General features: G+C 39.8%; 1 pseudogene; it reads left to right on the plus strand.

Moving 5' to 3' along the window:
- Positions 1–1,912: 1,912 nt before the first annotated feature.
- LOC100359169 (beclin 1-associated autophagy-related key regulator pseudogene) lies at positions 1,913–19,509 on the plus strand (annotated as a pseudogene).
- The last annotated feature ends 5,635 nt before the right edge of the window (positions 19,510–25,144 follow it).

Below are 25,144 nucleotides of genomic sequence, written 5' to 3' on the forward strand. Positions count from 1 at the left end.
AGTAGTGGAAGATGATTCAAGTCCTTGGGCCCCTGCACCCACATGGGAGACCAGGAAGAAGCTCCTGGCTCCTGGCTTTAGTCTGGCCCAGCCCTTACCATTACAGCAATTTGGGGAGTTAACCAACAGATGGAAGATCTCTCTCTCTCTCTCTCTCTCTCTCTCTCTCATTCTCTCTCCATCCCTTTCAAATAAGTAAATAAATATTCCAAAAAAGAAAGAAATTCTGAATCAAACCCACACCCAGCTGAGAATGGTCATTTCTGCTCCAAGGATGAGATAATGGGAGGGAAGGGAGTAGGCCCTCTATTGACCAATTGGCTAGTGGAGTTCTTTGAAAGCTTACATTCGGGCCGGCGCTGTGTCTCTCTTGGTTAATCCTCTGCCTGCGGCGCCGGCATCCCATATGGGCGCCGGGTTCTAGTCCCTGTTGCTCTTCTAGTCCAGCTCTCTGCTGTGGCCCAGGAGGGCAGTGGAGGATGGTCCAGGTGCTTGGGCGCCTGCACCTGCACGGGAGACCGGGAGGGGGCACCTGGCGCCTGGCTTCAGATTGGCGCAGCGCCAGCAGTAGTGGCAATCTGGGGAGTGAGCCAATGGAGGGAAGACTTTTCTCTCTGTCTCTCTCTCTCACTGTCTAACTCTGTCAAATAAAAAAAAGAAAGCTTACATTCTCTATGGTAGAACAATATTGCAAAAAGAACTGAAATCCATTAATTTGCCTTATTATAGATTTTGTGAAATATTGTTCATGTTCTGTTTCCAGGCCCATTATTACAAAACCCTTACAATCTGCAAATTGATAAGGATATCATTTGTCTGCTCATGAAATGACTGGTGGCTGGGGACTCCTAGGCAGCTTCAGAATGATGTCTTTGTTTCTTTTCTTTTGGCATGAAGCACCCTGGAGTAGCCCACAGGATCTCATGGTTTCTTGGAATAGTGGTGATGAATAGGTCTGAAAGCCTAAGACCTTGTAGAAACTTGGAAGCACCCATCTACTGAGCAGATGTATATTTCACTGTGGAGTCCATGTGTTAGGGCTGATTTTTCCCACCTTCAGCAGTCTATGCCCTGTAGTGTAGAAGAAGGTCTATTCTGTCATAGGTAGTGCAGCAGTGGGTGTTTTGGACATTTATGGTACACTTGTGAATGCTGAGGCCTTGGGGTTGCTCATAGAAGCAGAAGATGGTAAGGAGCTTTATGTTCTTGGTTCCCAGTGTCAGAGGCTGGGGTTCTTCCATCTCAGTCATTCCAGGATATGTGTGTGGGACTTTAGTGCTTAGGGCTGGGATGCTACTACTTGCAATACCAGGCACTGGGTTGCAGAGTGTTTAAAAGACAACAGGTGCGGTGGGGAGGGAAACAGGGTGGGTAGGAGGTGTTTGAAAGGAGCTATGTTCTTTCTTTTGGTGAAGAGAGAGTGGTGGCTGGGTCACGTGGGGTGAAATAGGGCAGCCAAAGTCACAGTAACTCTCTAGGCAAACACCATTCGTTATCAAAGTTCCTGCACTGCAGGTAACAGAGGAGATAGGGCTCTTTGTGCCTGAGCAAGCCTTAGAGGTACACACCAGCACAGCGATGGCCCAAACCTCTCCTGACACCTGCTATGCTGGAGGTCCAAGGCCGAAAGCCTTGTCTACAACCTTAGGGCTCTTTGTAGCCTCAAGGAAGTAGCACGTACAGATCATACCCCTAGGCCCCAACTCAATAGTCATTGTCCAAACCCCTTTTCTGGTCCGTGTATTAGTCTGATTGCAGGACCATGTGCCGGGCGAGGCCAGGCACCAGCTGTAAGACTCTCACCTAGTTTCCCTCATCTTCCTGGAAGTGTTTGTGGAGCCAGGCACCACTGCGAGGGGCAGCTCTAGTGGGTAAGAAAGGATTCCCTGAGCTGGTGCTCCAGGTCTATGCCATGCAGGGACTCATCAGGCCAACCCACCAGGACTTCCGTTATCTACCTAGCTGGGGCTTGTCATGGTCCGAAACTGTCAACACTCTGGCAAGAGGCAGAGAGCTCCCAGGATGTTGTGGACAGTCTGCCATCGCTGGAGCTGCCCACTACAGGGGCCTAGGACAAGCACATCAGTCTCAGGAAGATGATGGAGATGTAATAGAAAGTTTCGTGGGACATAAATATAAGGCTGAGAACCTTTCTGGTTCCTTTTTCCTCCTTCACTTTATGGGAGTTTCTAGTAATTTCAGTCTTAAGTGTTGCCATTGTGCTCTGTGGGGTTTCAGGTGAATCAGGAGGTGCCTAAGTGCACTAATGTGCTTGTTCCTCTGTACTTATGGCACTCTTCCCAAAATATTAATCTTAAATGTATATTATTAAGAGAAAGTAGACAGGTTGAAATGCTTTATACTGTATGATTCTCGTTATAGATAACATACGGGAAAAAGTAAAAAGATCTAAAGATAGTAAAAAGATCACTGCCTTGCAGGAGTTTGAAGGGAAACCGGAGAAGGTTGAATAAATGAAATCACGGAGGTTTTTGAAACAGTGAGACTATTCTGCATGATGATATGATGGTGGATGCATGCCACTAGGCATGCGTGGAAGCCCATCGAAATTTCTAACACAGAGTCAACCTTCATGTGTGCAATGTTTTGGCGAGAAGATTTTTTAAGAAACAGTTTAAGATATTTAAAAAGTAGAAATGGAAAATAATATACATTGCAAAGAAAAACTTACAAATATATCAAGGGCTAACACAATTGTGATTAAACTTTTGTTTTAGATTGGAAATCCCTCTCAACCAATAAAAGAGCATCCAGTACTGAAGTGATACCAACCTTTTGTTTTTTTTCTTAAAAAATTCTAAGAGAAATTTGTTATATATGTCAAATGTTTTAAAACTTATGTACAGTATTTGTTATCAATAAAAATCAAGAATACAACATTTGAAGTATTACATATTTTATTAAAATATGTTAATTATTCTTTTTAAATATCGCACTACACTTAATTGAGGACTGAAAGTGATAAAATTGCAAGACACATACGTCTTTTTTGTTGACTAACTTCTTTCTTCTGAATTTACCAAAACATTGTGTAACTGAAACAATAACAACATTATTGCCTTAAAGTGTAAGTTCTGTGAAGAGAATATGGACTGCCATTATCAATTATGAACCACATGGGAATTTAAATAATTTCCTTTTTAAAAAAAGATTTAATTACTTTTTAAAGGCAGATTTACAGAGAGAGAGTGAGGGAGGGAGAGACTGAGAGAGAGAGGAAGTGAGAGATCTTCCATCTGTTGGTTCACTCGCTAAATGGCCACAACAGCTGGAGCTGGAGTGGTTCAATGCCAAGAGCCAGGGCCTTCTTCCAGGTCTCCCACATGGACGCAGGGGCTCAAGCACTTGGGCCATCTTCTGCTGCTTTGCCAGGTGCATTAGTAAGGAATTGGATCAGAAGTGGAGCAGCCAGGGCTCAAACCAGGACCCAGAAGGGATGCTGCTTTCTCAGGCAGCAGCTTAACCTGCTGTGCCGCAGCACTGGCCCCTAAATAATTTCAGTACCACTTATACTATGCGTGTTTTTAATAATGGATTATGTTAAGAGTGTAAATTGTCAAATCAACAACAGGAGTCACTGTGCACTTACTCCCTATGTAGGATCTCTGTCCTTAATGTGTTTTACTATGAGAATTAATGGTAAAACTAGTGTTTAAAAAGTACTCTATACTTTGTGTGTTTTTCTGGGTGCAGTCTGTTGAATTCTTTACTTAGTATATACTAAGTTGATCTTCTGTATATAAAAATAACTGAAAATGAATCTTAATGAAGAATGGGATGGGAGAGGGAGTAGGAGATGGGATGGTTTGCAGGTGGGAGGGAGGTTACCGGGGTGGGGAGAAACCACTATAATCCACAAGTTGTACTTTTGAAATTTATATTTATTAAACAAAAGTTTAAAAATAATAATGGATTATGTAAAGTGGTAAATTGAAAGCATGTTTATGTCTGATTAGAAGGAGCCTCATCTCTTATGCATATGGCACACAGAGTCACCTAGAAGAATTAAAGCTGGATGCTAATTTAAAAACAAATTATTTCAGAGGTCAAAGGAATCCCAGGATGGAGCCAAGAATGTAATAAAACAAACTAACTGTGTTACATATATGAAACAACCTCACTGAAAATGGTGCATGGAAAATGCTGACCCTTAACTTTATTTTTATTTATTTATTTATATTTTTTGACAGGCAGAGTGGACAGTGAGAGAGAGAGAGACAGAGAGAAAGGTCTTCCTTTGCCGTTGGTTCACCCTCCAATGGCCGCTGCGGCCGGCGTGCTGCGGCCGGCGCACCGCGCTGATCCGATGGCAGGAGCCAGGTGCTTCTCCTGGTCTCCCATGGGTTGCAGGGCCCAAGTACTCGGGCCATCCTCCACTGCACTCCCTGGCCACAGCAGAGAGCTGGTCTGGAAGAGGGGCAACTGGGACAGAATCCGGTGCCCCGACTGGGACTAGAACCCGGTGTGCCAGCGCCACAAGGCGGAGGATTAGCCTAGGGAGCCGCAGTGTCAGCCGACCCTTAACTTTAGAAGTAAGCGCAGTCTGTGAAACAAGAAGTAAAAGAAACTGTAGATATGCACTATACTCTAGTAAACAAAGTGGTTCCCCTTACAGAGAAGTTTCAATAATTCTAGTACTGCAGTACATATATAATGGAATTGGGTCATTAAGATGATAGGAGCCAAGTTTCTGGCTTTTGAAGTAGGAGACAGCATGTAAGCAGCAAGTGGAGGCAACACATATTCACGTGGTGACAGATTAGAATTGAAAACTTTGGAGACCAGCGTTGTGGCGTAGCGGGCAAAGCTGCCACCTGCAGTGCAGGCATCCCATATGGGCACCAGTTCGAGTCCCGGCTGCTCCACTTCTGATCCAGCTCTCTACTATAGCCTGGGAAAGCAGTACATCATGGCCAAATCCTTCAGCCCTTGCACCAGCATGGGAGACCTGGAGAAAGCTCCTGGCTGCTGGCTTCGGATCGGCACAGCTCTGGCCTTGGTGGCCATCTGGGGAGTGAACCAGCAGATGGAAGACCTCTCTCTCTCTCTCTGCCTCTGCCTCTCTGTAACTCTGCCTTTCAAATAAATAAATAAATCTTAAAAAAAAAAGAAAATATCAGTATGAACTCAAGTTTAGCTTAATATAGATGCAAATAGCTACGTATTGTTACATATTAAACTATTAATAGATATGTGTTTATACATGTTAAGTGCACACACATACGTGAGGGTATTTCAAAAATTTGTTTAAGGAATGAGCATTTGGTGCAGAGGTAATGACGTCACTGAGATGTTCGTATCCTATATACAAGTGCCTGGATTCATTTTCTGGCTCCACTCCTGATTCCAGCTTCCTGCTAATGTACATCCTTGGAAGCAGCAAGCAGTGGCTCAAGTACTTAGTCTCTGCCACCCATCTGAGAGACTTAGATTGAGCTCTCAGCTACTGGCTTCGGCATGGCCCAACACTGGTTGTTGCAGACATCTGGGAAGTGAACCATTAAATGAGAGATCCCTCTCCATCATTCTGCCTCTCTCTGTTTTTCTCTCTGTGTGCTTTTCAAATAAAATATAACGAATATTAAAAAAGTTTGTGTGGAAATATTAATTAACGGATATGTTCATTTGGCTGTAGAAAATACAAAATATGTATTCTTCCACGAACTTTTAAAGATTCCTCATATTTTCATGCATCTTGCAATGCTAGATAGAAAGAGCTAGGTAAAAAGAAGATGAAGGTAAGACAAAGACACAGAAGATTCCAGTGAAGGTGTCCTCAATGGCCAAAGTTTGAGCAACAAAATAAAGATGAATTGGATTATAACCAAAATTATAAAATAAGTATTCATTTAAGAGACTATACTGATCTGAATACATAAGTAAATAAATAACAGCAAATGTCCAATAAAGAAGAAATACAAATAATTGAATGATGCATTCCTCCCTGAAGAAAGTAGAAGACAGCTCCCTTGTCTTTAAATATGAGCTATGCATAGTGGATTCCCTTCCGAAAGGACTGTATAGATAGAATAGCATAAAAGAGTAACTCTACAGTAGAAAAATCTAGCAAACATTACTTCTGAGGTAACACCAACAGTGATAAATCATAGTGTATGCCTTCTACATAGTGTGATGAGAGTGGTTTTTTATCCATGTGGTGTTCCACACCAAATATTATAAAATCAGTCTAATCATAAGAAAAGCACCAGTTAAAGGTCAATCTAGGGCCATTTTATAACATACCTCTAGAACTTCTTTAATCTATCCTGGTCACCTGAAAGTAGGAAAATCTGAGGGGCTGCTTTAGCCAAGAGTGGCAAAATGAAACATGACAAGCAAATGCAATACAGCATTCTGGATGGGATCCTGGGTCAGGAAATAGCAAACATTAGTTAAAAAAATTGAAAGAATCTGAATAAAGTATGGATATTAATAGAGGAAACTGATTCTAAGCTAAGGGAACTCTGCACTAGCTTCACAATTTTCTGTTACTCAAGCTAATTCAAAATATAAAAAATTTTAAGATCGCAGTTATGAGACATGAAATATACATCGAAATATTTTAAACAATATAACCTACTCAATAGAAAGACTGAAGAATAAAGTGGAGCATATTAGAAAAAAACACAAATTTTCCAGAGCTGAACAAAGACAGAATTACTTAAACAAATAACATAAATGAAAATAAACATACATTTGGCCATATTATATAGAAAAGGCAGTACATGCTAATAGGAAAAAATACAGATATTACCTACAAACTGAATAGAAATTAACTTAAAAAACATTTCTTAATCAAAAAGAAAGTCTAAAAATAGAGAAAACAAGTAGCAAACTACAATTATGGTTCTAGCTGAAATGTCTTTCAACACTGAAGGAAAAATAGATTTTTAGTCCCATAAAAATTAAGAGTTCACTAATGGATGATCCTTACTAAAATATGAAATTTACTTTCAATAGGAAAGGTCAATACAGAGAAAGAATAAGAGATACAAAGCATTAGTGAGTACAAAAATTGATAATATTAAATTTAGCATAAAAATGACTGTGATATCTGTGGGACTTCATGGAGGAAAACTATAGGATTCAAGCTATCCATTGCTATCAACATGTCCTGGGGTCCATATTACCAAGGGAGAAGGCAGAAAACCCTAAAGATTTTGATGATATAAAAATATATTTAAATATATGTTTTATTGCTAATGATAACGGCTTCCAGTGGATGTTAATCAACTTTTCCTTCCAAGTACCTCCTAAAGACAACTAAATATCCTAGAAACAATTCAATGAGAAGCAGTAAAAGACTGAAATGTGAAAGAGGGAGGTAAATAGGGTAGTGATCACAGGGGTTGAAGAAGATGCACAAGGAACATTCTACTTTATTCTACTTTTCTTTTTGCCTGCCTTAAGTGCCCAACAGCCTGGAGCAGTTGAAAAACACAGGTATATATACAGGAAGGAAGGAAGGAAGGAAGGAAGGGAGGGAGGGAGGAAGGAAGGAAGGAAGGAAGGAAGGAAGGAAGGAAGGAAGGAAGGGAGGGAGGGAGGGAGGAAGGGAGGAAGGGAGGAAGGGAGGAAGGGAGGAAGGGAGGAAGGGAGGAAGGAGAAATACAAAAGCCTGATTGCTTTAGCCATGGAATCAAGAAAGCCCAGCAGAGATTTAGCAGGGAGACCGTACTCAGTTACAATGGCAACTCAATCTGCCATCAGCAGCGTCACCAGCAGGGCCTGAAAGAACCAAGCCACTCATTACTACACTCCACTAACAGTGCTAGGCAAGATCTGCCTATGAGTGATGGGGGCAACACCAGAGCCCAGACAGACCAAACCATTCCCCTGGTAAATGGAGGCACATGTATATCATGTAGAAACTAGCAAATGATGTTCAACACAGATGCCCTTCAATGAGTAAATGATTAAACCAATTGTGATGCATTAATTCCATGGAGTAACAGGAATGAACCATTGATACACGCCACAATTAGTATGATTCTTCAAGGAAGTCTGAAGGTGTTAAACTACATGATTTCACTTATGTGACATTCTTGAAATAACAAAATTATAGAAATAGGGAACAGATTAGTGGTTATGGAAGTTAAAGAAGGAGTAGTGGTAGAAGGGAAAGAACTGGATATGATTAGAAAAGAGCAACACAAAGGAATCCTTGAGTTGCTGGAACTGCTCTATATCATGACAAAATAACACTCATACAAATGAATGCATGCAAACTGGTGAAATCTAAATGATATTAATAGGTTTTATCAATGTGAATCCTACTTGTTATATTATAAAACAGCTTTGTAAGATGTTGCTATTGGAGAAAACTAAAAAGAATAGGAAGATCTCACTATATTATTTCTAACAACTGCATGTGATTCTACAATTAACTCAAAATAAAACTTTTTGAAAATCATAATGAGTGAAGAATTAAAATACCATATGTAGCTTCCAAATTAGCTTAAACAAAAAGTGGCCTGGGACTTTGATAATTTAGTTTATCTAAGGGACTCAGGGAAGAAGAAAACATAATAAGAAAATAGTCATTATGCACAAAAGACAGATTTGAGATAGCTGAAATAAATCCAAATACATCAGTGTGTACAATATACATGAACAGACTGACAGTATTATTAAATAACAGAGAATTTCAGATTGGTTTTAAACCCTAAACCTAGATGCATGCTGCTTAGAAGGGCTCTAAATTAAACAAAGTTATTGAAAAGCACTAAAAGTAAAAGGACTAAAAGTAAAAGATATATCAAATGCCAGCCAACCAAATGCTGATATAACAAATTACAGAGATTAAAGAGATCTATTTCTTATTTTTTCAAAGTCTATGTTTTCCTTACTGACAATCTGTTTCAAATAAGCTCTATCAAAAGTAGTAGCACAAAACTGAAGCCCAAAATGGCAGCTCATTATACCCAATATCCTTGGAGAAAGCAACATCCTAAAAGATATAAATGCTCACTGCAGGTAATTATAATTACAAAATAACAAGAACATACCATTAAAATGATTTCTAAGTGAAATCAGTATATATGTAAGTTTAGAGGATTTTTTTTAACTTAAATTGAAATAGAGAAGATTTCACAAGTACTACATCCCTAAAACTTACTAAGGAATGCAGGAAACACAAATCCCTTTCAGCCAATACTTAGGCAATCAAAAGTACCCCCAAAATTAGGTCATCTAATTATAGAACAAAATCAAAATGTGTGCATTTGGCACAGTAGTTAAAGACTTCACTTGGGATAGCCATATCTCATATAGCATTTCCTGGGTTTGAGTCCTGGCACCAGTTGCAGTTTTCTAGTAATGGACACCCTTGCAGGCAGCAAATGGCTCAAGTACTTGTATGCCTGACACCCATGTGGAAGACCTAGATTGAGTTCAATACCCCTGGCTTCAGCCTGGCTAAACTCAGGCTATTGTAGGAATCTAGGGGTGAACCAGTAGATGGAAAAGAGATATATTTCTTAGCAAATGTAAATTATAAACTTTTATGGAAAGAAATAAAATATCCAATTTAACTAATAGTATCAATTAAAATAAATTGGAAATCAAAATGCCCAAAAAAACAATTTCAGATAGTTCCAGAGGTAATTTTTATCAACCATACAAAGAATAGATAATCTGTGTCTTACAAAAACTATTTCACAAAAGAAACAATAAGAAAGGGAATCTGAATTAGTTAATGAGACTAGCTTGTCTCTTATAATAAATTCAAAAAAGGATAGTAAAGAATGCATAATATTGGAACAGTATCATAAACAGAGGTATAGTAATTCTAAGCACTCTCATAGATAATCAAATCTAGCAGTATATTAAGTAAGAATGAACTATATTACATAAGGATGAAATAGTTTCTATTCCAGGAGTGTAATAAATGGTTCATCATCAGAAAATCATGAGAGACCTGCGTGTACAGATCAGCCCAGATTCAGCTGTTGCAGCCATCTGGGGAGCAAACCATTGGATGGAAGACCTTTCTCTCTGTCTCTTCCTCTCTCTGTTTGTAGCTATACATCTCAAATAAATAAAATTTTTAAAAATCATGCAAGAGGGTCCGGTGCTGTGGCACACTGGATGAAGCTGCTGCCTGCAGTGCCAGCATCCCATATGGGCACCGGTTCGAGTCCCAGCTGCTGCATTTCCCATCCAGCTCTCTACTATGGCCTGGGAAAACAGTAGAAGATGGCCCCAGTCTTTGATCCCCTCCCCTGCACATGCATGAGAGACCTGGAAGAGGCTCCTGGTTTCGGATCGGCGCAGCTCTGGCCATTGCGGTCCACTGGGGAGTGAACCAGCAGATGGAAGACCTCTCTCTTTCTCTCTCTCTCTGCCTCTCCTTCTCTTTCTGTGTAACTCTTTCAAATAAACAAATAAATCTTTAAAAAATCATGAAAGAAAAGAAAGAACATTAGTAAATTGTAGGAGAAAAGCATGATTAAATTCTATAGATGCAAAACTTGATAAAATTTAACACTAATTTATAAAACAATCTCCTATAAACTGGGAATATGACATTTGTATAACAAAGAATACCTACCAAATCAATACAACAGGTATACCGACTGAGAGGATAGACTGTGAAGCCAGACCACTGTGGATGGAATTCTGTCTCTGCCTCTAAAAAGCTATATATGACTTCAACATATTATATATCTCCTTTTTACTTCAAAAATAGTATCTGTTCTTGAAGGTTAATGAAAAGGTACATAAGTTGATGCATGTAAAATGCTTGAAATATGTTGTGGGTGGGGCCAGTGCTGTGGCACAATAGGTTAAGGCCCTGACCTGCAGCACTGGCAACCTATACAGGTGATGGTTGAAGTCCTGGCTGCTCCACTTCCAATCCAGCTCTCTGCTAATTGCCTGAGAAAGCAGTGGAGGATGGCCCATGTCTTTGGGCCCCTGTACCCATGTGGGAGACCCAGAAGCAGCTCCTGTCTCCTGGCTTCAGATCAGCTCAGCTCCAGCCATCGTGGTCATTTGGGAAGTGAACCAGCAGACAGAAGACCTCTCCCTCTGTTTCTACCTCTCTTTGTAACTCTGTATTTCAAATAAATAAAATAAATCTTAGGAAAATATATTTTGTGGGAAATTGCAATAATTTAGCTTATATTTTTATTATTTTTTGAGATTAGTATTATTATATTGCATGGTGAGAATTTGAAATATTTCCATAAATGTTAGAAATGAGAACAGGTTTCTCTCATGCATCTAAAAGTGACAGTTCATCACTTTTCCTTGCAAAGAGAATACATTTTCTTTGTTTGTTCAAGAAGTTTTTCTATCTAAAATATGAAAAGAACCAATGAACAAAAGTGATAATTGGTTCAGCAAGATTGGTCTACACAAGATCAACTCTATAGAAACTCAGTAGCATTTCAGTGGTTAACAGTTAAAATACATAATACAAAAATAACCTTGTTTGTGTATATATACTAATTTGTAGGAGTTGGTGTGTAGAAATACCACAAATTTCAACAAACAGCTGTTGCATTAAAACAAATTTCAGAAGGAATAGGATATATAATATCAAGTATACAAATTGAATAGTTGTAAGTCAATACTCTCTACTTAGCTTAAGAATAAGCATATACATAATTAATATCATGAAAACATTGATGTGAATGATGATCCTACAAATAAGGGCAAAAGATATATCTGGAGAAAAGAGTTAATGCACTTGTGGCAAGTTCTATAGGTAGCTTCAGTTGAGTGTGTATTGTTTAATTTCTAAATATATCCTTAAAAATGCCACATATTAATATTTGAAAAACTGAATAATCAAAGGACTTGAACAGGCATTTTTCAAAAGAGGAAATTCAAATGGCCAACAGACACAAAAAATGGTCAGGATCACTAGATATCAGGGAAATGCAAATCAAAACCACAATGAGTTATCACTTTACCCCAGTTAGAATGGCTCTCATATAGAAATCAACAAACAATAAATGCTGGGGGGATTGTGGGGCAAAAGGTACCCTAATCTACCACTGGTGGAAATGCTAACTAGTATAGCCATTGTGGGAGACAGTATGGAGATACCTCAGAAAGCTGAAAGTAGATATACCATATGACCCAGCAATCCCACTCCTGCGAATTTACCCAAGGAAAATTAAAGCAGAATATGAATTATCTGTATCCCCATGTTTATTACAGCTCAATTCACAATAGCTAAGATATGGAATCAACCCAGATGCCCATCGACAATGACTGGATAAAGAAATTAAGGTATATATATATACATATATATATATATTCACTATGGAATATTATTCAATAGTAAAAAAAAATGAAGTCTTTGCAACAAAATGACTGCAACTGGAAACCATTATACTTAGTGAAATAAGCCGGTCACAAAAAGACAAATACCATGTATTTTCCCTGATCCAAGGTAACTAACAGAGTACCAAAAATGTAATGTGTATGAGTGAAATTGATGTTTTGAGATTCAATGATTATTTGGATCCCTTGTCTCTACTGTTGAGGAACAGTGTTTTTTATCTTCTTACTATTTGTTGAGCTCTTTTCTTAGCGTAGGGTTAATCTTATGAGTATAAAGTAAACTGAAAGTAGATCATTGTGGGGGCTGGCGCTGTGGTGTAGCAGGTAAAGCACCTGCTTGCAGTGCTGACATCCCATATGGGCAGCAGTTTGAGTCCCAGATACTCCACTTCTGAACCGGCTCTCTGCTAATGCTCCCAGGAGAACAGTGGACGATGGTCCAGGTGCTTGAGCCCTTGCATCTATATGGGAGACCCAGAAGAAGCTCCTGGCATTAGCCGTTGTAGCCATTTGGGGAGTGAATCAGTAGATGGAAGTTCTCTATTTCTCACTCTCTCTGTAACTCTGCCATTCAACTAAAATAAATCAAAAAATCTTTTTTTAAAAGTAGGCCATTGTAAAAATTGAGAAGGAATAGTAGAGGAAGGAGTAGGAAGGGTGGGAGTGTGGGCAGGAGGGAAGGTAGGGTGGGAAGTACCACTATGCTCCTAAATCTGTGTACATGATATACATGATATTCATGAAATTTGCATATCTTAAAATTTAGAAAAAAGAAAAAGTGAGTGACAGGTACATGGATGGTCTTTAATAAATATTTTGTTTTGCCTTGTTTAAAATCTGTTTCAAATCAAAGTAGAATTCTGTATGTCTCAGAAAAAAAGTAGTTTGGAAATATTTGCTAATTCTTACACTGTAAACCTTTCTAATTCACTTAACTGATATTTGAAAACTGACTGTCTTAAATCATTCTAACATAGTGTAGTAACTATAAACATACGTTATATATCTTCAGCTCTTAGCATCGTGTTTTGAATACAATATATCATTTAAGCCATCCATAGTATACACTGATAGAAGAATTTTCTTGGGGGCTGCTTATTTATCTTGTTCCCTTTTTTAATTGATTATTTCACACTTTTTAAAAACATTTTGCCATATTCACTTCGAGTGTAGACATTATATACTTACACATATATACTATTTTTTCTCGAACACAGATATATTAATATCAGAGTGAGTGACTCACGACAATGATCCTAACATGGGAAAGAACAGCATATTGTCATTTATGTGGTATGATTCAGTGAAGAAATATTTATAACTATATACCAAATAATATGATATCTACACAATTTTTGTACTTAGTATGTATATTAACTTCCACAAGCAAGAGAAAAATGTGCTGTTTGTCTTTTTGGCTATGACTTATTTAACTCAGCATAATGATCTCCAGTTCCATCATTTCTTAAAGCATTAAGTACAGCACATTATTTCCTTCTACAGAAGCTGTTCAACTTCTGCCCACATAGTAAAAATTCAAACTTCTGACTCTGTTTGTCATTGAATACCCTCCATGATCAGATCCCTGTTAACAGAAGCAAATTAAACCTTAAAGTTACATGGCAGTGTGTGGGTTTTATGTGACATGTAGCTTACATTTGCATGTAAGGACAAGGCACAACCTTGGTTGCAGGACTTTGGAGAAAATGAAGTGTTAACAGGCCATAAGTCACCAGAATGTAAGTCATGGAAAAACATGTCTGAGGTAGGCCAGAACTGGAAGATGAGTTACAATTGATACAAAAGGCGACATGGAAACTGAGAAAACCTAGGAGTTGCTGAAGTAAAAGAATAAAAATCAGTGAGGATCCATGGTGTCTATGCGCTGAGTAGATTGCATTCTTCATTGGACGCTTCATTGAAGAGAACTTAAGTGAAAATCCAAAGTTTGCTCTAAAAACTTCTACAGTTAGGGGACAAGGGACTACTGTTTTAAATAGTTTTTCTATGAAGTTCCATGAACCTAAAGTGAAGGTTTTCATTTTCATCTGAGTAAATGTGTTGCTTGTAGTTGAAATAAGTCATCTTTTATTTACTTTTATTGTAGTTATGTAATAAAAGGCACAATTCTAATAAACTAATCTCCCTTATTTCTTTCTCTTTCCTCACAACATCATAAATGAGGTTTTAAAGCTAAACCAGGGGCCAGCGCTGTGGCGCAGCAGGGTAAAGCTCTGGCCTGAAGCGCCGGCAGCCCCTATGGGCACCGGTTCTACTCCCTGCTGCTCCTCTTCTGAGCCAGCTCTCTGCTGTGGCCTGGAAAAGCAGTGGAAAATGGTCCACGTCCTTGGGCCCCGTGCCCATGTGGGAGACCCAGAAGAAGCTCCTGGCTTCAGATCGGCGCAGCTCCGGCCGTTGCAGCCATCTGGGGAGTGAACCATCGGATGGAAGACCTCTCTCTCTGCCTCTGCCTCTCTCTATAACACTGTCTTTCAAATAAATAAAATCTTTAAAAAAAAAAAAAAAGCTAAACCAACACTTTTTTCCTTCCAATGTTTTATTTTATCTTCTCAGAAAAGATGTGTCATTTTCATGCACCCGAATGATTTCCAAATTGGTCTTATCACAGTGATTGAAATCTCACTGATGAAGCCAAGGAAAAAATTATTGAGGAGGTTACATTAATACCTTGATTACAATTAGGCATTTGTTTTTCTGAAATTCATACAACTAAGAAGTATCCAAGCCTATCATTTAACTTCAGTGTTACATCTGTATTCTTTCTTTCAACCCCCACTGCCACAGTCCCAGCTTAATCAAGGTATGTACAGCAAAGTTTGCCCTTTTCACCTCGTTCTTGGCTCAGGAAAACAGTGAATATAAGAAATTTCATTATACACCAATAGATAAGTATGCAGCACTATATTCCTGCTGGTGGCCTGAATGAAAGATTTGTTCAGGAGTATGATTGCGTTAAACTATTTTGGCAACTGACTGGAGAAGAGAAAGATACATTCATCTTTGTAATCATGTAAATTTCACCGCTACTAGCGTGTGAGCAATTATTGGACAAGTAAAGTAGAATAATTATTGAATATTCATTAATGCATATGGATAAAGAAATGAGCTCCTCCGAACCAGCATTAATTTTCACCTTCTCCTGATCTATAAACTGGGGTAAATGTTTTTCTTTAATTGCATGTAAATCCATCAGTACTCAGATTAAAAGCTTTACACTTGTGATCATCTTGGATTCATATCTGAGGCTTTTGTCATCACCGGAATATGAATGGCAGCATGCGCTACAACGACTGAGTATGGATATCGTGTGTGTGAGTGTGTGTGTGTTGTGTGTGTCTTTAAATAGTGACTGGATCACTCCAAAATGAAGTATTTGTACAAACTCATGCTATGCATTATAGTATACAAAATCTCACATGTAATTCTGGGAATTCACAAGACATCTACACACCTCAGCCACAGAGAAGAACGAGAACAACAAGGAAGGCGAATGACTGAGGGAAAATTTTAGTAAAGAAACGATGGCAATGGCAAACAGCATAGACACTTCAAAAGCCAGAAGAGAGACACAAAGCCTGCCACAGCTGTTTCCCGAGCAACCTGGATTGGGAGATGCCATCTTGCCAGAAGAAGGTAAACAGAAAAAATCACAACCCCTACCACCTCCACAACTTGGCAGCGCTAACTACAGAAGAATTCCACAGCACTCGCATGCCATAAATCCAGTCAGGAAACATGACTGGTGCCAGACCTCCTGCTTTGTTCAACATAAAACAAGGCCAGCACACTGGAGCAGTGGGTTAAAGCCCTGGCCTGAAGTGCCGGTTCTAATCCCGGCTGCTCCACTTCCCATCCAGCTTCTGCTATGGCCTGGGAAAGCAGCGGAAGATGGCTCACAGTCCTTGGGCGCCTGCATCCATGTGGGAGACCCAGAAGAAGCTCCTGGCTCCTGGCTTTGGATCAGTGCAGCTCTGGCCATGGCAGCCATCTGCAGAGTGAACCAGAAATGGAAGACCTATCTCTTTCTGCCTCTACCTCTCTCTGTAACTCAAATAAAATAAGTCTTAAATAAATAAAATAAATAAATAAAATAAATAAATAAAATAGGTCTTAAAAAAAAGCAAAACCACAACACATTGTTGGCTACTAAATTCTATATGTCTTGGACACCATCAAGCAGCTCGTTGGGACGAAAAACTCCAGAGCCATACTCATGCACTTTCCAGGAAAGAGAGCAGTCCCCCTGTATCCTGCAGCTATAAAATTTCTGAGCCGAAGACCCAGAGCTAGGCCGGCTCATGCTGCTTAACTTGGGGAAGTTGCCCTCAGCTTCTTGGGGCTTGACACCAGCAGCAGCCCATAAGCAATTCCACAGGACCATACTTGAGAAAGTCACCCTCTGCAAATCTTAGCACAAGGTGCTGAGTTCCCATAGCATAAGCCCCAGTACTACACATGCGTCCCCTGTGGGGAAGTTCCCTCTGTGACCTGCAGCTCTGACCCTATTGCTGTTGATACAACAACCCTTAGAGTAGCTCGAACTCGCTTAGAGGATCTAGAGAGCCCTATGTGCCCGACTGCTTCAGTCTGGCAGCTGCCAGTCCACAATCCCCGGCATAACTGCCATTTGCCCTACACCCTCTGGGTAAAGACCCCACTGCCTCCTCCACCTCCACCTCCAGTACTTCCAGGATTTCAACTATGAATACTAAATTCCTCAGAATCACAAGAATCTAACCGCAGGAGCTAGAAAAGAATTTACTTGCATTCGACCACTCAAAATCCACGTATGGCAGTATACAATCCCCACATAACCTGTAATGACACCATAGGAAGGGAACAAGAACCCCTTTACAGGCCTCAGGGCTGTCACCAGGGCTTTCGGTTCTATAAATCACAGCATCAGTTACACCCATCAGCAGGACCTGGTGCAGGCCCCATCCATATCACACAACCCCAGGGCAATGATTATTGGTGTCACAAGCCCCACAATCACTCAGGCTTGCCTGATGGGACAGAGACACAGCACTCTATCCCACAGCACCAGACCATGGTCACAGCTATCACAAACCCCAGTGTGATTGGCACCCAACTCTTTAACCAGTGAAGATACACACCTTTGAAGGACATGTCCACTTCTAAGTCATGCTACTACTTCTGTGAGTGGCAGCCGAGTAGACAACAGTGGCACGCATGGACATTGTTGACATGGATTACTGCTAAGGAAATCACTCAGAGTTTACACTGCGGGGCTCATCTAGAAACAAAGGCAAAGCAAAATTCCAAGTGACACCCTGCATTTCATCTAAGAAAGTTATTTCCAGTTAAACCTGTTCCAGAAGGAAGAAGGGGCTATTACACCAGATGTACATTAACATAGGGACACAGGAAACCTGAAAAAGCAAGTTAACATGACCCCTTCGCAAGGATATGAAGCTTCTCCAGAAACAGATCCTGTTTTAAAGAAATCTATAAACTTACAGAAAGACAATGCAAAATAATGTTGCTTATGAAACTCAATGAGATACAAGAGAATACAGACAGAAAACATAAAGAAAATGAGGATAATGCATGATATAAGTGAGAAATTCAACAAATAGAAATCATTAAAAAGAACCAATTGGAAATTCTAGAGTTGAAAATTTCAACCAATGGAAAAAAAAATACAGTTGTGAGTTTTAACAACAGAATAGAACAAGTGGAAGAAAGAATTTCTGATTTTGAGACTTTTGAAATAACCAGTTAGAAACACACACATACAAAAACAGAAAAGAAAAAAAAACGAAAAAGAAAGAAGGAGGGGCTATATGTGGCAGTTGAGTGATGTCCACTGTGCACCACCACACCCTCACGCTGACCTGTGCCAAGTATGTCCAGAGCTGTGATTTCAGCTACTTAGATGGCAGTGACCAGTAGAGGTTTATTGACAAGAAGGAAAGGTTAAGTTGACTTAAGAGTGAACAAGAGAAATTTCCAAAAGAAATATTAAAATCTATGGACGGTAAATGGATAACAGATCAGTTGAGATGGAAAACAATGTGCAAGGTGAGGACTGAACTAGTGAAACGAACAACATGTAACAGAACTGAGGAAATGAAGCAAAATCCTGAAGGGCTTCTTAAATCAGAAGTTTTACAGTTCAGCACAGTGGCCCCAAGAGAAAAAGAAGACTCAGAGGCCCAATCAGAAGCTTGGTGACTAGTAGAGAAAAAGGCCACTGACTTAAGAAGTCATTATGAGCATTTGGCAAATCATCAAGCATCCCATACATTGGAGCTTTCATCTGTCATGTTTCCAATGGAGGATATAAACACGGATATGAGAGTCCCTGCAGATGTGTCCTCCGAGAATGACAGCGCCATGGCCACCAGCATCATGAGCAAGCTCACCGAGGACCACCTACTTCTCAGGCTGCTGGGTCTGTGATGACCGTGTTGGAGATGCCAGCATTAGCATTACAGGGCCTTGGATTTCCCTCCCCAATGACGTGACAACCCTGTCTGTCTACTACAATTGGGTGGAAGAGAAAAACACACAACACAAGGGGCCATACATGCAGCACAGTCACCCCACTTATACCATCACTGCAGCCTTGTGCTATGACACCCAGCTGGTCAGCATTCTGTCCCACATACTTGATGGGAACCTTCCCAAAAAGCTGTGCAACAATGAACTTTGTGAGGAAAACCTTACCAAACAGAAAGTTACTTGAGCAGTGAAGAAACTGAATACAAATATCCTTTATTTTTTGTTTTTCTCAGCATGTGAATTTAGACCCCTTACACACATTGTACACCCTCAGGGATCTCATGTACTGGGTCAGTTCCAACTCTGAACATCTGGGCAAGTCAGGACCCTTTGAAATGTGAGCTGACTTCAAGGAGTCCACGGAGTTTCTGAATCCCTGAGTTGCTGGAGCATGGAAGGAGAGTGGAGACCAGCACGTAAGTGACAAAGAAACCCACCAGGGCACAGACAAGGAGAAAAGTGCCCAGCCCCCGGGTTTGTGACATCCTTTCCCAGACCATGGAGGTGTCCCAAAGCCAGAGCACCCAGCTGTCCCTGTCCATCATGAGCAGCGGTGAAGGGGGCATGATCACCTCTGAGGCCGCCTCGGGGGCCTCCGGATTCAAGGCTTACACTGACCACTGCTGGAGCGCACGGACCTGATGGCGGATTTGCATCAAGAAGGATCTCCTCGACCACAAGCTAGTGAACCTTGCCAGTGAGTTAAAACAGTACGTGGAACACAAGGAGGTGAACCGGTTGTTCATCGTGTTGAAGCATGGAGACAAGTGGTCATTTGTCAGGTGGCCTTGGGGTAGGGGGGATGATCCTCGTGCTTATGATGATGAATAAAACCGAGGGGTCAAAGGTCCTCCTCCCCAGACCCATGTTGGTAGAAGGAGGAGCTGTTCACGTGGTCGCTTCTGCTGGGGAAGACATTCCCTTGACCTCTCTCAGGTCACAGCCCTTGGACCCAGCATTGGTTGTTTAGACTGTTCCCCAGCTCTTTCAGTTTATAGGCTGGTTGAGCCACAAGCAGACGTGTCTTACTGATTGGGAATTAAAAGATAAAAGCTATTTAGTGTAGGAGAGGTTTTTTTGTTTGTTGTTTGTTTTTGCAGAGAACCAGCAGCCAATTGGAAATATTTGAATTGCTTGTAATTTGGACACCGTTGGTTGTTAAATCAAGGATTTTGGTTTTTGTTCGGGAATGACTTTTTTTTTTTTTTTTTGACAGGTAGAGTTATAGACAGTGAGAGAGAGAGACAGAGAGAAAGGTCTTCCTTCCGTTGGTTCACTCCCCAAATGGGCGCTACAGATGGCGCTGCACTGATCCGAAGCCAGGAGCCAGGTGCTTCTCCTGGTCTCCCATGCGAGTGCAGGGCCCAAGGACTTGGGCCATCCTCCACTGCACTCCCGGGCCACAGCAGAGAGCTGGCCTGGAAGAGGGGCAACCAGGACAGAATCCGGCGCCGATATGGGATGCTGGCGCCGCAGGCAGAGGACTAACCAAGTGAGCCATGGTGCCGGCCCCATGGAATGACTTTTTTTTAAGGTAGTTTAAAAATCATTTAATTTGTGCTTCTCTTTCATAGCTCATCAGACAATCCTGTTTTTCTATCTCCCACACAGCAAAGAAATTAAGGTCTTTCCTTCTTTATGACTCACATCCATGAGCAGAAGAAACTCTAGCTGTGATAATGTCCCAGAGATGTAGTTACTGAGTCTCTTGTTTTCTGAGGGGAATTTACCTGGCTTAATGAATTCCTGTACTACACCATGTTCATTTTGAAATTGAACGTATTTCTGTGAGCAAAAATAAGTGATTAGGGTCATTCCCTTATGTAAGCTGAATGCCTGCCTGGGCATAGGACGTTCTCAGTGTCTGATTTCTTCCTAAGAGAGTTAGTAGGTGGTTACTAATGGCAAGTGTTCACCTGCAAAACCAGTCAGCTTATTTGTTTCCTAGAGCTCTGTGTAGCTTCTAGGATACTACCTGTGCTCAGAAATTCTGAATGGGGCCTTACAACTGACCCTGCTCTATCCTGGAAAAAGCTAGGATCTAAAGAATTTTTCCTCATCAAGACATCATTTTCAGTTAATGTGTCTTGTAATTCTTATATAGTCAAAATCTTACAAGAAAACTATGAGAGAGGAATTATGTACAGATATGTAAGTAGTTTTATATTTTCAATAACTGTAAAAAAAAGTCCTATGTGACAACCACATAAAGAAATCACGTGAAAAAATCCCTAATAGGCATTATTACCTTAGTTTCTTAGTGTGATTAGCATAATAGTAGCTCAGAAAAAATCATCCAGGGGGTTGTCTTGTCCAAGCTTCTTTTCTCGTTGTGATTATTATAGTTCAACCTTTGCCTCCAAATCTGATGTGTTATATAGCTTTTGCTATTGATATATTTAGTGTTTAGTAGAGTTTTGGTAGAATTGCAGAAGAGGGAGTTTATTCCTCTCTAAGAGTCCCCAAATCCCTGGCTCTATGAGTTTTCCACTTAGGGAGGCATAGATTTTCTTCCCCTTGTGGGATGATGATGTCACTGTTTTGAGTGCTTAGCTTCATGGTTGCTGGGCTTGCAGTTTAATATAAAGCTCTAGAGTTCATAGAGAGTGGATATGGTAGACTTGAACCAATGCCAGATGAACTTCAAAACTCTAATTGTCTACTGCTTCAAGCTCTCAGAAGGAAGAGCCTAAGCTCAGAGTTGGCCGACTGGCATTTGGGACTTGAAAGGTTGACTCCAGCTGAGAAATGCACAGTAGTCTTGGTTTTCAGAAGTAAGCCTCAGAGGCAGCCATGAACATGGGATTAAGCTAACGTACCCCGGGCTCACAAACTCTGAGAGTAATTCAGTAAAACTTGTAAGGATGTGAGAAATTTAGGGATTGGTGGGGTATATTATGTTATTGTTAATATCAACTCAAGGGTTTTTACATAGGGTTAAGTGAGCAAATCCTTTAGTGGTTGAGCACTAACATACTGGCTCACACTGCTGAAATATTTTGAATTTCATTATTTTGCACTGGATTCATGCTGTAAATATTCTTAAATACACATTTAAACCACTGTTTTTTCTACTCTTCTGGCTGCTCATTAACATCTTTCATGTAAATGCCAAAAACATATGTAAACAGAAAGAGAGAAAGAGAGAGAGAGAGAGCTTTCATTAATTAGTTCACTCCCCAAATGGGTGCAGTGGCCAGTATAGGGCCAGAAGCCAGGAACCAGGAGCTTCTTCCAGGTTTCCCACATGGGTGGCAGGGACCCAAGCACTTGGGCCATTCTCTGCTGCTTTCTTAAGTGACTTAGCAGGGAGCTGGATCAAAAGTGGAGCAGCCAGGACTAGAACTGATGCCCATATGGATGCTGGCACTGCAGGTAGTAGCTTTATCTACTACACCAGAACACCATCCCACAGACATTTTCTTGTAAAGAAATATAACTAAGAAATGTTTGCAAATCAGTAATATAAGGGGAAGAACACTGTCGCCATTGAGTATTAGAGACAGGATTCACAGATGGACTCATTTAAGTCGGAAAAGAACATTCAATGGCCTGTTGTTAAAAGGACAGCAGCAGCGTCTGAAAATCTCCTGGCTGTGTCATGCTGTGGGATTTCCTTTCACTCTGAGACTTCCAAACAAGTTTAGGTCATACAAATGTTCTCCAAGCTTTTATTGCATTACTGCAATAAAACTTTTAACTGCAAAAAAAAAAAAAAAAAAGAATGAAGAAAACCTATGAGATGTGTTGAACAATATTAAATGAACAAATATTCTTATTATAAGGGTACACAAAAGAGAAGAGAAGTAAAGAGGCATGGGGAATCTACTGAAAGAAATTTTAGTTGAAACTTGCCAAGTCTTGAAAGAGATAAGGACATTCAAATATAGGGAGCTCGAAAGAACTCAATATGCACCTGAATGACCAATGGATCATTGAAGAAACTGAAAGGGAAATCAACAAGTTTTTGAAACAAATAAAAATGAAAACAGAATATATCAAAATCTGAGATAAGATAAAAACAGTATTAAGAGGGAAGTGTATAGAAATAAGTGCTTATTTTTCTTAAAAAAAGGAAAGATATCAAGCAATCTAAAGATGCATCTCAACGAACTAAAAAAACAAAACAAAACAAAAACAAAAACAAAAAAGCAAACCCAGAATTAGCAGGAGGGAAGAAATAGTAAGAATCAGACCAGAAATAAATGAAATAGAAACTAAAAACTTCACAAAGCAAAATTCAACAAAAGGAAAAGCTTTTTTTTTAAAGATTTTTTTATTTGCTTATTTGAAAGGTATAATTACAGACAGAGAGAAAGAGAAACAAAGATCTTCCATCCATTGGTTTCACTCCCCAAATGGCCCCCAATGGCCAGAGCTGAGCCAATCTGAAGCTAGGAGCCAGAAGCTTCCTCAGGATCTCAAGTGGATGCAGAGATCCAAGCACTTAGGTCATCTTCCATTGCTTTCCCAGGCCACAAGCAGAGAACTTGATCTGAAGAAGAGGAACCGGGACGCAAATCAGAGCCCATATGGGGTGCTAGTGCCACAGGCTGTTTAGCCTCCATACTACAGCACTGGCCCCCAAAAAACTGGTTTCCAAAAAAGGTGAACAAAACAGATAAGTCTTTAATAAAACTAAAAAAGAAAGCACGAAAAAAAATTAGATGAAAAAGGAAACATTACAACTATATCACAGATATATAAGGATCAAAAAATCTATGAACAATTATATGCAAATAAAATTGGGAAACCCCAAAGAAATGAATGAATTCCTAGATATATACAACTTACCAAGAATAAATAAGGAAGATATAGAAAATGTAAACAGACTCCTAACAAATAAAAAGATTGAATAAATGATTAAAAGTCTCCATAAAAAAATCTGGGACACATTTATATGAATATTAATTTTTAAAGACTTATTTATTTGTTTGAAAGTCAGAGTTAAATAGAGAGAAAGACAAAGAGAAAGAGAGAAATTATATTCCAACTGCTGATTCATGCACCAAATGGCCAGAACTACCCAGGCCATATCAGACTGAAGCCTGGAGCTTGGAACTCCATCTGGGTCTTGCACATCTTCCACTACTTTCCCAGGAGCATTAGCAGGGAGTGGGATCAGAGGTGCAGCAGCCAGGACTTGCACTGCTGCCCATATGGACTGCAAGCATTACAGGCAGTGGCTTAACCCACTGCACCACAACAGCAACCCCACATGTTCATTTAAAGAGCAACTAACTCTAACACTTTTCAAACTATTCCAAAATATTGTACAGAATGAAACTCACACTTTTTATGAGGTCACCATCACGGATACCAAAACCAAACACATAACAGAAAAAGAAAATTGAAAACTAATATCATGATGAACACAGATAAAAAATTCTCAACAAATATTAGCATCAAAAACATCATACATCACATCAAGGAGGTTTTATACCAGGGATGCAAGGGTGGTTCAGTATTGCAAATCAAAAAATGTCATAAATCACACTAACAGAATGAAGAACACACATGGCGGCCACTTGGGGGAAAATGGAAAAAGGAAGACCTTTCTCTCTGTCTCTCTCTCACTGTCTAACTCTGCCTGTCAAAAAAAAAAAAAAAAACCTGATATACAAATTCAGTAAACTGAATTAAGAAATTCTATTCACAATAGCCACAAAAATTAAAATATTTAGGAATAAATTTAACCAATGAAGTGAAAGATATCTACAATGAAAATTATAAAATATTGATGAAAGAACTAATTAAGTATATTAATTAATCCAAAAAATATGGAGATGTTCCTTGTTCATAGATTGAAAGAATCGCCATTAAATGTCTACAGCTCCTAAAGACATCTACAGATTCAATACAGTTATTATCAAAATATCAATGACATTCTTTACAGAATTCGAAAATAAGCAATTCTAAAATTCATAAGGAACCACAAAAGAACCAGAATAGCCAAAACAATCCTGAGCAGCAACAACAACAAAAAAATTAAGCTAGAAGCATTGCCACCGCTGATTTCAAGCCATATTACAAAGCTATACTAATTAGAACCAGTACGGTAATGCCATGAAAAACCACATATGGGTCAAAGGAAGAAAACAGAGGGCACAGAAATTAATTCATGTACATTCAGCCATCTGATTTTTGACAAAAATACCAGGAAAATACACTGGAGAATGAATAGCTTTTCCAGTAAATGGTGCTGGCAGAACTGAATGTACATATGCAGAACGAAATCAGATCCCTAACTCTCACGATATACAAAAGTCAACCCAAG

Source organism: Oryctolagus cuniculus, chromosome X (genome assembly GCF_051225735.1).
Source record: "Oryctolagus cuniculus isolate XC-2025 breed Fujian yellow rabbit chromosome X, ASM5122573v1, whole genome shotgun sequence".
In the NCBI taxonomy this organism is placed as follows: Eukaryota; Metazoa; Chordata; class Mammalia; order Lagomorpha; family Leporidae; genus Oryctolagus; species Oryctolagus cuniculus.